The sequence below is a fragment of the Cephus cinctus genome, unplaced genomic scaffold (genome assembly GCF_000341935.2).
Source record: "Cephus cinctus unplaced genomic scaffold, Ccin1 Ccin1_scaffold0189, whole genome shotgun sequence".
In the NCBI taxonomy this organism is placed as follows: Eukaryota; Metazoa; Arthropoda; class Insecta; order Hymenoptera; family Cephidae; genus Cephus; species Cephus cinctus.
In genome coordinates this window covers 1,349,679-1,362,692 of record NW_014332911.1, presented here as the reverse complement: position 1 = coordinate 1,362,692, position 13,014 = coordinate 1,349,679, and the positions used below count along the sequence as shown (strand labels likewise).

The 13,014-nt window shown below is 43.1% G+C and overlaps 1 long non-coding RNA gene across 1 annotated transcript; it reads right to left on the bottom strand.

The window, feature by feature from the left end:
• Nucleotides 1-8,169: 8,169 nt before the first annotated feature.
• On the bottom strand, nt 8,170-12,121 carry LOC112493903. Its single transcript, XR_003058847.1, has 5 exons — nt 11,835-12,121; nt 10,505-10,717; nt 9,358-9,683; nt 8,508-9,272; nt 8,170-8,447 (listed from the first exon to the last, which is right to left on the bottom strand). It is a non-coding gene; the product is annotated as an uncharacterized LOC112493903 (long non-coding RNA).
• Between the last annotated feature and the right edge of the window lie 893 nt (nt 12,122-13,014).

The following is a 13,014-nucleotide window of genomic DNA, read 5'->3' as shown; positions in this document are numbered from 1 at the left end:
AGGGTAATTCTATTAGGCAGTGGCGTAGCATCGTAAAGGGTTGAGAGGACGGCACTGCGGTGGTTGAGAGGGGGTATACAGCCCCCTGGGGCCCCCTCATGCTAACTGGCTGCGACTGTGCACGACCCCTTTACGATTCTGACTTAATTTATGTATCATCCGAGAGTTAAGTAATTTCTCCTCTAGAATTACTTCGCCGAGGGATTCGCTTTGCTTTTTCCTATCTCTCTCTCTCTCTCTCTCTCTCTCTCTCTCTCTCTCTCTCTCTCTTTGTCTTTATTCCTTTTCCTCCTCTCAGTTCTCTTGGGTTCGACATTTCTTCCTGCTGCGCACCGAGACCCACAAAAATTCCATAAAATTCCTGCAAGACAAGCTTTGCTCGTCGGATCCTCCAATTTTAGCTTCTTTGTATTTTTATCCTTTTCTACTTCTTCCTTATCCAATATGAGGAAAAAGAAAAATACATACCGAACGATACAACCCCTGTATTCCCTGTTGCAATTTTATTCCTTTCGATTCTACATTCCGATTGTACCTACCCCTATCTCTTACCGTGGACCCATATCAACCGATACCTTTGGACAATTGTTCCTTGCATTTATTTTTCATCCCTTATTATAAAAAAAAAGAGTGAAATATCTAACAGAAGGGAAACTCTTGAGTTAGCTAATTAAAAGGTAAAAAAACTTTCTCGATCATGGACCCATAACACCGATACCTTTGGACAATAGTTCCGCGCATTTATTTTTCATCCCTTATTATATAGAGACAAGGGTGAAATATTTAACAGAGGGGAAACTCCTGAGGTAACTAATTAAAAGGTAGGAAACTTTCTCGAGTCTGGCGAGTCGAGGATTTCCGTCTGAGAGGTCGAGTTTAAATCTGTTTTCCTGGAACCAAGTGACTCTTCCAGGAAGCTACCCTTAGTGGTTCCCCCGTGGATCGTTTCATCCCTTAGTACGTCCCAACCACCCTTTATTACCAGTCTAATCTATCTAGCACGAGAACTACTTAAAGGATCTTCCGGTTAATGGAAGTTGAGAATATTTTTTTTTTTTTCAAAAATAAAAAAATCGATAATCGCTATTTTCGAGATCGATATCTTCACACGTATCCTATACCAAGTCAATACGTTAAGTGAGAGCTTACTCGAGTCCTTGATAAGAAAAAAAATAATTCATTAATATAATTCAAAGCTGCCAACTTAATACATGGCACATATGGTAGATGGGTATAAGACAGACTGTACAAGCTCGAGATCGATTATTATTAATAATTGCATCTTACACCGATAGGTGCTTGTCGAATGGCCAGGTAATAAATTATATTAAATTATAGGTATGAAGAGAAGGCCATGGGGAGGGGGCGATCAGAAATTTCTTTTTATTAGACGGGTCAGTTTTCGATGGGCCCATATGAGACCCACGAATATAGTGAAGACAGATGAAGAATATATATATATATACATATATATTACTCGGGTAATATGACTTAAAAGTTTTTATCTCAGGGTTGAACTAATATATTTTTTTTCCTCAGGTGACGTCACCGGTAGCAAACGCTCGTTAGTATAATTCTACAAGGGGAATTCCCGGGGTTGCGTTTACTCTGATATAAAATCAGTAAACTTTAGTATATTTCGTTTAAACAATCCGGTAAACAATTTTCCGGCCACTGCCTGCCAAAATAATGGCACCCCAGTGGCTGGCCTGGCACTGGCTTCGACCACTTTTCTCCCCTTGCTTTTATAGCGGTACTAACTTTTTTTTTTCCGTGTCCATAGACACTTTGCCTAGTGTCGTTTGGACCTACTATTATTTTTTCTTTCAATAATCATTCTCGATTTTTGAAAAAAAAAATTTTTTTTTATCAGACTCAAAATTGCCTTACGGACTCTGCAACGGATTCCTCGAAGGCACGAGCCAATACAGCCCCGAGCGCTTATTGGCCGAACGGACCAATAAATCAGGCACTTTGCAGTCTCGGCCATAAATTCGAAATCAAAACGTGTCAAGCATCGGCCATGGGGGTCAAATTAAAAGTGACGGTCTTCCCGGACTTCGCGGAGTGGGGATGCCGGTACCTTCTCTCGGGCCACCTCCCCTCTACCTCCCCGCCGGCCGTTCGTACCGGTAATCGTGAGTTACGCTGATCACGTTTATTTATTTATTCGAAAGTACGAGCCATTATTTATGACGAAAATGCATCAGTCCAGTGTGCAACCGGCTGCGGGCTATTTTTCATATTTATACGCACCTGTCGATGACGTATCGACGTGTGTCGCGGGAAAATTCAAAAATATTTCTCAGCCTGTTTCTACCCTTTTTCTTTTTTATAAAAAATCCATAAAATACGACTCGTGCAAAAATTTTGAAAAAAATATTGATCTGGTTCTTATTTAAAAAAAAAAAAAAACAATTTTAGGGGTGTAAGCTTCGATATTTTTTCGAAATAAAAAATAGACACTCCTTGGACCTTAAGATATTCACTTCCCCGCGTCTCCGAGTCCTCCGTGGGATTTCGTCTAACACAGAATCTCGAGTGGGTCTCGGCATCCCCTTAACGCCAAAAGTTCATCCCCAAAACGAGGTACTTGGAAATTTTCGAGGGTAGCTTTAAATATTCGAAAGCCTATCTCGCAGTACCCAGGGCGCCATGATGGTTCTAATTTAACGCTAGCTAACGGGGTGGCTACCCCCTCCGACCCCCCCTTCTGTCACCCCCTCTTTAGCATAGCGCGTATTCAAACGAATTCAAAATAACAAGTACAACTGAGCCTCCACCCTATATATATATATATATATATATATACATATAAGCCTACACTCTATATACGTATAAAGACTTACAGGGCTTATAAAAGACTTTGGAAAATAAAAAAATAAAAATAAAAGCATTTAATTTATATATATATACATACACACACACCAACCCGTCATTCCTAGTGATAAAATATCTCCCATAATACATTTCGACGGATTCATCATATATATACATATATATACCACGATCAACCATCCGATACCTGAATTCAATGATCCGCAAAGCCGATGAAAATTTCTAATGAGATTTTTCAAATTTTACGCTCGATTACGCAACGCACGGTCCTATAGTACGATCGTGAAAATCATGAGCATTTGGCGCATTAAAATCATAATGCGTTATCGTCGCGGCCATTAAGACTGTCTCGAATTCATTATAATCGGTACGTCGCATCAAGGGCCGCGATGCTACAAGGCATTTACAATGCAACGATTATTATCGTACGATCGTTGTCGCCTCGTAGCGACAGATGCGCCCGATTCCCGATTCACTTCAGACTCCATCAGGAGCCCAGCCCGGAGTCATCCTTGACTCTCGAATTCGGCCGGCGTGAACCACTGACAGGTTGGTCCAGGGCGCCACCAGTATTTCGTGGTTCATTTGCGGTACCCAGGGGTGCCATCTATTATCGAGGAACGCGCCTGCAACAATCCCCCAGAGCAGCGCAGCCACCCTCCATCCCTTTGCCCGGAGACCGGAGGGGTTGTTTACACGGGCCAGACGGCTCGATTTAATTCGGTGATTATTTTTTAACGACTCGAATTTACTTTCCTATCTTCTCGTTGCGACCGTACAAACTACCCTTACGAGATAGGAGCAAGCCTGTAGAAATAAAAAAAAAATCGATATTACATTTTTGGATAAAAATTATTTTTTTTAAATCAAGGATTCTTTTTTTGTATATATTGGAATTTCGAATTTCGATCGTTTTATTGGTACTCAATGCCGACGGTACCAGGGACGAGATGGCTAGGCGAGATTAAAGCGGCTAATTAAATATAAGTAAATTAGTAGAATCATCCGTCGCGAAGCTTGACATCCCGAGGACGTGAATAAGACGTTAAGGGAATATTAAAGCGTGGGGACCGAACGAGCTGTCTTTTTTATTCCCAACCTCAGCTTCGTATATGGAGGACGAAGCCAGAGGAAAAAAAAAAGTACCAGGCAATCGAGAAGTAACGTACCCTTACCCCCTTTCGATCCTTCTGGGCCTCACACTGGTAGAGGCCCTTCTCTTTACGCGCCAGCCGACGCCTCTGGGCCTTTCATTAATCTCGCGTCTCTCATTTATTTTTGCGTCTTGTCAAGTGCCAGCGAAACGACGCCAAGTTACGTCTCACTCGGCGATGCTGGCCAAGTGGCAACGCGCGTACCAAAACAAGAAAAAGAAAAAAAAATCATAACAAAAAATTACGATACTAAAAGACTTCGTTACATTATTTTCTTTGATAAAAAAAAAACAAATTTCATAAAAGTACCAAAGTGAAAAAAAAAATTTCTAAATCAAGTTCGTCGGTTTGAAGGAGGAAAAAAAATTTATGATCATCGATCATCCCTTATTTCTTGATTATAACTGATAATTATTATTGAGCACTAGATATTCTCGGTATCGGTATCAATGTCCTTATCGGTATACAGATCTGGCCGGTATCGTACAAGATGAAAGAGTAACGTATAAGGACCGTTATAAATATAGTTGATACATAAGAGAGGGGAAGTCGTTCCTAGGAATTGCGCAATTAACAACGATCAAGGTGGCGTCCCTTGATGCGACGCGGCGACCGATCAAAAACACTCCTCCCTTATCTTGCCTATTGATCTTTCCATCTTACCAGTCCCGACGCTCCGCGACGTCCCGAAGGACTCGGCCGTCCCCCATCGCCTCCTGGTGCCATTGCTGACGTGTCTATTCCAGCCGAGGACGTCGTCGTCGGTAAACGGGATTCATCCCTCTTGACCAACGGGGGATCCGAATTCCACCCTTGCCATACACGGCAACAGCCATTCTGCGAAAAGTAACACGCATTGCTATACCTATATATTAGACGCGTGTTATACGATCGGAATTGTACATATGTGATACAGGGACGATATTCGGTCCCATATGAGCCCTGTACCCCGCTTGCCGGCCCTCTCTTTATTGTTCTGTCGAAATTCTGAAGGGCTGCCATTTCCGATTGTCTCGCCGCAGAGATAAATCGATGTGTTTCTCGTGTACGCGGCATTCGTAATTTCCTTCGATGATTCGGGAGTTTCGTCGCGCTTTCGAGAGGGACGCTTTTAGGTCGATTATTGGGGTCGAGTGGTGGGGGACGTTTTCTTTTTTTTTGATAATTTCGGCTCGTGGGAGTTTAGGAATATTTTGGGAATTAAATTATGAAAATATTCTATACTACTGGGGTGCCTGTCGATTGGTCCGTTTGGAGCGATTCCCAATGATATATGGAACATTTGGATATTCGATTTCTCAATGATTTCGTATCTGAATTTTGATATACATACTAATATATATATATATATCCATGAAATTGAAGCGGACGTAACACCTGCGCCTAATTTCACCCTTAATGTCAAATTAAGGGTTAGGCGATGAAGAAGAAAGAAACGCGGAAACACGAGGTGCCGGGACAGTTCTCAGCTTGAGGATAACTACGCTCGTTTATTACGTGTGTAACCTGTATTTTTTCTTTTCATCCCTCCACCCTCCCCTGCCAGTATCCTGGAAAGCGTCCATTAAAATCGAATGAGTCTGCTTGTCAACGGACGCGGTTTTACTTTTTTTTCTCCTCCTCAAAGAGACCTCGTTAGAGGGTAATATAGCCACGGCTAATGAATAGTTCTATCGCCACCTTGGTACAAAGTCAAAGTTGGGCCCACTGGGTCGGATGGATACTTAAAAGGGGCCATATGTCGCGAAGGGACGATTACATCTGAAAGTAAGACGTTTATTTCTCGATTTTACGAAAAGAAAAAGTTCGTCGCCCTTCGCCTTTCCAAAAATAAAAAAGAGAAAAAGAAAAATTGGGACTTTACGGGTCCCACAGATCGCCGATAAATGACAGGGTGTTCACTCTGTAGAATCGGAAACCAACGAGGTCCTCGAGCGGATGTAGGAAATTACAGTAATTTAATAGCGAAGATCAGTCCCAAAAAATGTATATATATATGACAAATGACAGAGACTGAGACCCTAAATACATGTTTTAATGAAGTTTCCGAAGATGAAGCGCCAATAAAAGATTTGCAAGTATCCAAAAAAAAAATGTAAAAAAATAAAATATATACGTATACCGGGTGTTTCAGTCGAAAGGATCGCGTGCGCGCGAGGAGCTTCTCTGGATTGCATGAGGTTAACTCATTACCGGTTTTCTCCTCGTAAATTAATTAAGCGCACTGGGCCCCGTTTGGCACCTTTAGTTTCGCCGCTCCTTTCAGGCGGTTCGTACCGATCGAGAGACGATAGAAAATATCGGCCGAGCAAGAAAGAGTGAAATTTCGCTACGAAGACAGGCGAGAGTCCGGTGGAAGAAGCGATACGGAAATAGCGTAGTAACGTAAAAGAAAAGGGAAAAAGAAATCAAGAGAGAAATCAACGTGACAGGATGAACGGTCAGTTGGAAAAATTATCGGCTTTTTATGTAATTACTAAACCACCAATCGGACTCTAACCCGTGCTAAATCATTAGAAAATAAAGATGACCAAGCATTAGGTATCATTGTCATCAGACCAACCTTAAAGAAAGTAACAGAATGCATTTCCGTATAAAACTTATAATCTATATATATATATATATATACTAAGAATAAGAATAGTGCGATTATCTGAGCGAATTCTCGAAGCAATAGCGAAACAGTGGCGAACGGATTAAAGGCTCGTTTGTCTAAATTAGCAAGAAGAGCGGTGTTGTAGGTTAGGTTAGGTTACGGTGGCCAGACCGTAAAGAGGCAAAATGGTGGATAAGGGTAGCCAATGAAAGGATGGTAGGAATACACAAGCGCACACACGCGTGTACAAAGAAAGACGTACGTGTGTCCAGGGTAGCGAAACAAGGTGGCGAATTCGAAATTTAAAAATAGTCCCGTAGCAGGGCCGCGAAGCCCAGGCGGAGGAGGTTTCCCCCCCTTGGTAATAATGTGAAATTAGCCGCTAATGTAGATTGATGCCTCGCTTCAGAGGTCTCGGCGGTGCTCGGTCCGAGGCTTCAGTTGTTTTAAAAGCGATAATAAAAATGAAACGATTCCGCCGCGGCCTCTACGTCCGGCTCACACTTGAGTCAACTCCCCGGCTCGGGCCAGGTCGGCCTGATATAGCAGCTACGGCACATACTATACAGTGAACTGAGCCATCTAGAGCCGTGAACTATAGAGGGTTACCCGCGGTAGAGCCCACGTAGTTGCAGAGCATGAAACATGAAAGCCGCCGGAATAGCGGAACGCCGGAATATGGGCGTGCACCCGGTGAATTTCTTGGCCATTGGTTGCTCCGCCCCTGAGCTATCCCACTTCTCTTACGCCCCTATAGCTATACGACTATACAGTGGAAACCCCTCCATTTCTCTTTCTCTTGCGGACGCCTCCTTCTCCGCTTCCTCCTCTTTCTCTTTCTTCATCCTTTCGCGCCACGCTTCTTCTTATTTCTCTGCGGATTCCTTAAACTCTTCTTCTTTTACGCAGACTCTGCTTCGCTTCGTGCCACCTCACTGAAGACACGAGAGCCGACGCACTTATGCTCCTTCCTATCCGAGAACGACGCCTGGCGTCGTCACGGCAATATTCACCTAGGATTCTTTCAAAAAATTATCTAATACTCAATTACGTACGGTGTCCCCTGCTTGAGATTAATTCAAGATACAATTTTTTATGGACAAAAATTATTTTAATAAAAATTTTTCTTCTCACCCACTCAAGCTGGCCAGGTATGTGTCTATCGATGCCGTGAGGATCTCTTTGGTTTTCCTGGAAGAGTGAGAGAGATCGATATGAGTAGATACAGAGGCTGCTCCTTCCTTTGATTTAAATAAATGGGATTCACGCTCGGCTAAGCGACGCTTCGATTTCAGATCATCAATATATATCTATATACAAGTATGTATATAGATATGTAGCCTCACGGCGCACCCCTATAGAATATAAAGCGTATATAAAGCACCTACCCACGTACCCAGTGAGTAGCTACGCTTCAGATCAGCCAGAAACTTCTAAGTGTCTTCTTCTACCTCAGCATCCCCCTTAACTCTCATGGACCACACTCTCCCCTCTCATTCCTCTTCTCGTCGATACGCAGATTTCAGCTTGCGCCTCACGTTCCCACGTTCTCCTGACATGCCCTCTTGGTTCACTGCAAAACAAAGATACCGTTAGCTACCCTCAGATAAGTGTCGCACATAAATTCAGTCGTTCAACCAGATCATCCATGCGGCGTTCCGACGTCTGATTCACCTGGACCAGCTTGATTCTAACGTCCGATACATCAATAACGTCTAATCACCCTGGCAGAGAGAACCGCGCGCGGCTCCACGTAATTTCGACCTAAGCGCTCGCCACAAATCACACCGCAACCAGCCGGTGAGCCCCAGACCAACATTTAAACAGGGTTGCATTATGGTTTCCGGTATCTGGATCATCTGGGGATGTGACACGATAGATATTATATTTTTAACAGACAAGAGTCGATGAACGTGTACCTTGTGTATAGTGAATTTTTTGTTGAGATACGGTCACTCAATTTTATGGTCACTTTGGGTTATTGATGGACATGGTAATTTTGAAGAAAATGATAAAAGATCGCGAGGCCAGTTCAACTTGGACACGTGAACGAGCTATTGAGCTCTTGTTTAATGGCTGCCGTTCCTGAGTAATCGTCTAGAGTGCTCGTGAGACTGAAAAATAAATGAGCTATATAATACTGAGTGGGTGCCATAAATTTAACACAATGCGGAATTGCCGAACATCGTGTACGCTAGTTACGCTCCTGGTTTGTCCCTGGTAATACGTGAACTGGGCACAGATTAATTGTAACTGCATCGCGGGTACCGATTTGCCTAATTAATTCGGTTACAAATGGCTGCCGTAACGTGCCTCGGGCGACGGATCGAACAAGATCCCCTCCTCGACCCTAGAACAGAACCAGAACCAATCTTAGCTACATAGATATTCGTACAAGGACAATGAACCACAGCGGCGAACAAATATAGTAAATAAATAAAAAAAAAATATACTCATCCTTATCAAAAACACAACGAAACTTTTCTGCTTGGAAAGACTCGTGATCGTCGATCCGGTGTCTAATGGATTTCACACTGGGCAGATGTGAAATAAGAGCAATGGTGGATGGTGAGGCGGTTCGAGGTCCACAAGAGCTTCTTCGACCCGGGCTTCAGCTAACCGCGACAACAGTCGGACAATTACTTAGCGAACAAAACCCCAAGAACGGGGTCTCCTTGTTGATCCTGAAAAAAACTTGTGATGAAAAAAAATAAAGAAAAGGGTTACCAGGAGCGATTGGGCCGGATCGCGATCCATGCGTCTACGTACGGCCGGGGCTACGGGAATCGGGCCTGAAAGGAATGAGGAGCATCAAAAGGCGGCGGCGTGGCGCACTTCATGGAACGCCAAGCAAAGACCGGGAGCCGTGACAAAAGATTAACGATCGTGTCGATAACCAACCGAACGGCAGAGTCGATAGCCATGATGCTCCCCTTACTTCCTTTAGGTTATTGTCGTCCTCCTTTATCCATATAAACCAAACGGACCCATTTTCATATTCTCATTAACGGTCTGTTTTCTTGTCATTCCTACTTTGGGATACTTTCTCATATTTTATGACTGATGGGGATGATGGTCCACCATGTAGGTAGGTCCTGAAACAAAGAAACATATATAGTACATGGGATTTACAGTGTCTGTATCTCTATCTGATTTAATCCAGGAATCAATGAGTCTTTAAAAAAAAATTTTATATAGAATCTCAACGCAGCAGAGATGCTGCGACAAAGATCTGGAGTCTCGAAAATTGCGTTAAGGGATGCGAGACCCACGCCACCCCTTGGCAATCATCTGGCTTTACATTCAGAGAAAGTAATCTAAAGTTTGGCCAAGTAGGAAAGGTTGCCGATTGGCCCAGAACGGAAGTGACGGCAGTCGAAGAAGGGAAGACGAATTAAAATAGATGGAATGCCGGGCTACTCCAGGAATACGTATCCAAGGAAAATTAAAATAACGTCTTGATTTATTCGCCGAGTTCCGACGGGCGAACGACGCCGAGGGCGGCGGCGGCGTCGGTTGCGAGGGACGCCAAGAGGATCGGCAGTGTGAGAGGAAAAAGTTTAACGTGGGAGTAAAGACAGAAAGAGAGACAGATTGGAGGGACAAAGACAGCCATAAAAAAAAAAAGAACAAAAGTAAAAGACAAAAAGAAATTGCAGAAGCCGTTGTTGCCACGCTAAAGTTTTCTCCGTCGCGGCGCCGTTCTTTATTCAAAGTTGTAATAACGTTTGGCAGATGTTTCTGATATAGTGAGCGTCAGTGAACGAACCCGCGCCGCCCTCGTAAGCGTACCCGGCAATGGGCCGCTTTATTCTGCAAACTTTTATCGAGGCAATTTAAGTTGTGGCCCCAGGACCGGCTCTTGCATGGTCTTCCACCGCCACCTCCCGCCCCTCTCTTTTTTTATTTCCTTTACCTTTGCTTTTAACAATGTCTTCTTTCCTTTTTTTCTTTAACTTCCGTGATCCACTTGTCTTTACTCGCAGCCGACGAAATTCTCATGCACAAGCTCTAAAGGCTGTACATCAATGGCCACGAGATCCCTCGTATACGATATTCCCAAATTAGCACCGCCATCCAGTATCTCGTGAGCAGTCATGGAAGAAGAAGAGATCGATAGACGGGGAGACTAAGAGAGAGAAAAAAAAAGGAAATAAATAAATAACAAGAGAACGAGAGGGCATCGCGCATTTCGTTTGCGTTAACGAGAACGCAATCTTCTTGGAATTATTCTTTTATGAGAACGAGGTAAAAAGAAAGAGAAGAGAAGAAAAAGAAGGACGGAGATTCGAGCCACGCTCGAACGACGAGAGGAAGCCCCACCTAAACTGATACCGTTTGACTCTACAAATATTATCACGGCATTATGGTTGACGCATTCAATTTCTGCTTGGCGGATCTGTCTCTCTTGTCTCTCGTCTTGTCTCTCTTGGATGAGCAGTCGGTGAGCGTGAAGCAGAACGAAAGAAATTGAGCTGCTGCTACTGCTTGGATTGTGTTGTTTGTATGTACCAATACTAGCGCCATTTGTATTCTTATTAAGAAATAACTTTGGATATCTTGTCTTCTTTCAAAAGACAGTCTTAATTAGCATTAAATTGTTTTGGGTAACACTATAATCACTGATAGACACCAAATCAAGTATCGAAAGGAAGCTGGAAATACTGGGGATTGACGTGTTGACACGAACGAAAAAATGGCTGCCTCAAACCAAACTACTGGGCCAATCCACCGAATACCTGGAAAACGCCGCAGCCATCAACCTCAAAGTTAAACTTTATTTCAAGTCACGTCCGAACCCAATCCGGCCATGATTTTCCATTTCAAATCGAGCGTATATCAAAAGTTGAACGTCTCATCCATATCAATCGCTGTTCACCACTTCAGGCACCCAGACTCTTATAGGATATGGATATCCAGAATGATACTCCTCGTTCACCGTATTCCTGTCTTTTTCTTTTACTCTTGAAGAATCTCGAACGCCATGTTCTTGGTAGAGTCTTTCAAGCAGAGACAAAAGGACGTCCATTGAAAATCTAAATTTACTCGACGCTCAAAGTCCTAAGCCTCAGGGGCGTCTGCCACGAATATATTTCATAATGAAAAGTTTAACCTAAGTCTTTTTGACAGGCAGGTCAAACGTATATCCCGCCATCTGTGCCTACGTCGAGTGTCGCTTTTACCTCTATCATAGTTTTACGATTCTCAATGTTGGATCAGCAAAATATAGAAATGAAAAAGTTTACCTTATTCCGGAATCGTGGGCCCCTTTATTTGTCGAAACAATTGAGTATCCCGCACTGGCAGAGTGTCATTCTGTGTTTTGCGTTATCATCCTCTCGAGCTGCATGTGTTCCTTCCTGATCCGTTGACGGTTTGTCCAAAGGGTTGCGCAATGTTTGCTATGACGATAATGAAATATCATAGATATTCTTATCGGAATTGAAATGGGCCAAATAGCTTTGAGAGTAAGTCCCGTTATGTTTCAGCAATTCCATATATGCTTACTCAAGCACTCGATTCTTTTTAACGAGCTACGGTTCCCGAGCTGACTGGACGCGTTATCGTACTTAAGGATTATGGATGACATTGGGTCAAAATGGAGGATATTGTGGCGCCCTCTGTCGGAGTTGGATGGAATTTAATATTTAGAAACTTTTTAAAAAGAGTAATCGATAATTGGTATAATATGAATTTGAAATATGGGATCGTTGACGAAAAATAAATCTTACAGATATCCCGGTGAGGATAAAACAATAAAAGAGAGAAAGGGACTGTAGATAAAAAGATTAGGAATCTTACCACCAGATTTTGTATCAAGTGAGCCTCTGAGAGTCCGTAGATCGAGTTATCGGCGGACATGCTAACTTTACGAATACCACGGATGATGGTGCTGGCTACAAGACAAACAATTAATGGCGAAATTACCAGAGATCAGTAGGGAGATGCACAACGCTACGGTTTTAGGCGATACCAAAAACATGGCGCTAAATCGTAGCGGCGAGTCCGGGAATAGAATTTTGTGATCATCGCCTCCGTCGATAATGCATATCCCGTCGTAGCCGAGCTGAACGTGATCACGAACGGGTAGCCTGGCGGGCAGAGTCCTCCGCTACTTATCGCTGGTTCCCAAAGCAACACTTAGAACGAGACAACTCATCGGATATAGCCTAAATACTTTTTTTCTTTGCAATCCTAAATTCGATCGCACAGTGGAAGCTCGGTAAGTTTAATATGACAAAAGCAAGCAACTCGTGTCTGCCTGCACTGAAGCGTATGATGCCACAAGCATATTTAATACATATTTTACCGATGTTGCGTAGCAGAACGATTGTTGAAACCTATCAGGAACTGTAGAACTTCTCGAGAACTATTGAAAAAGCCTATTGTTAAATCATTTTCAAGATATTTTAAAAAAGTGCGATG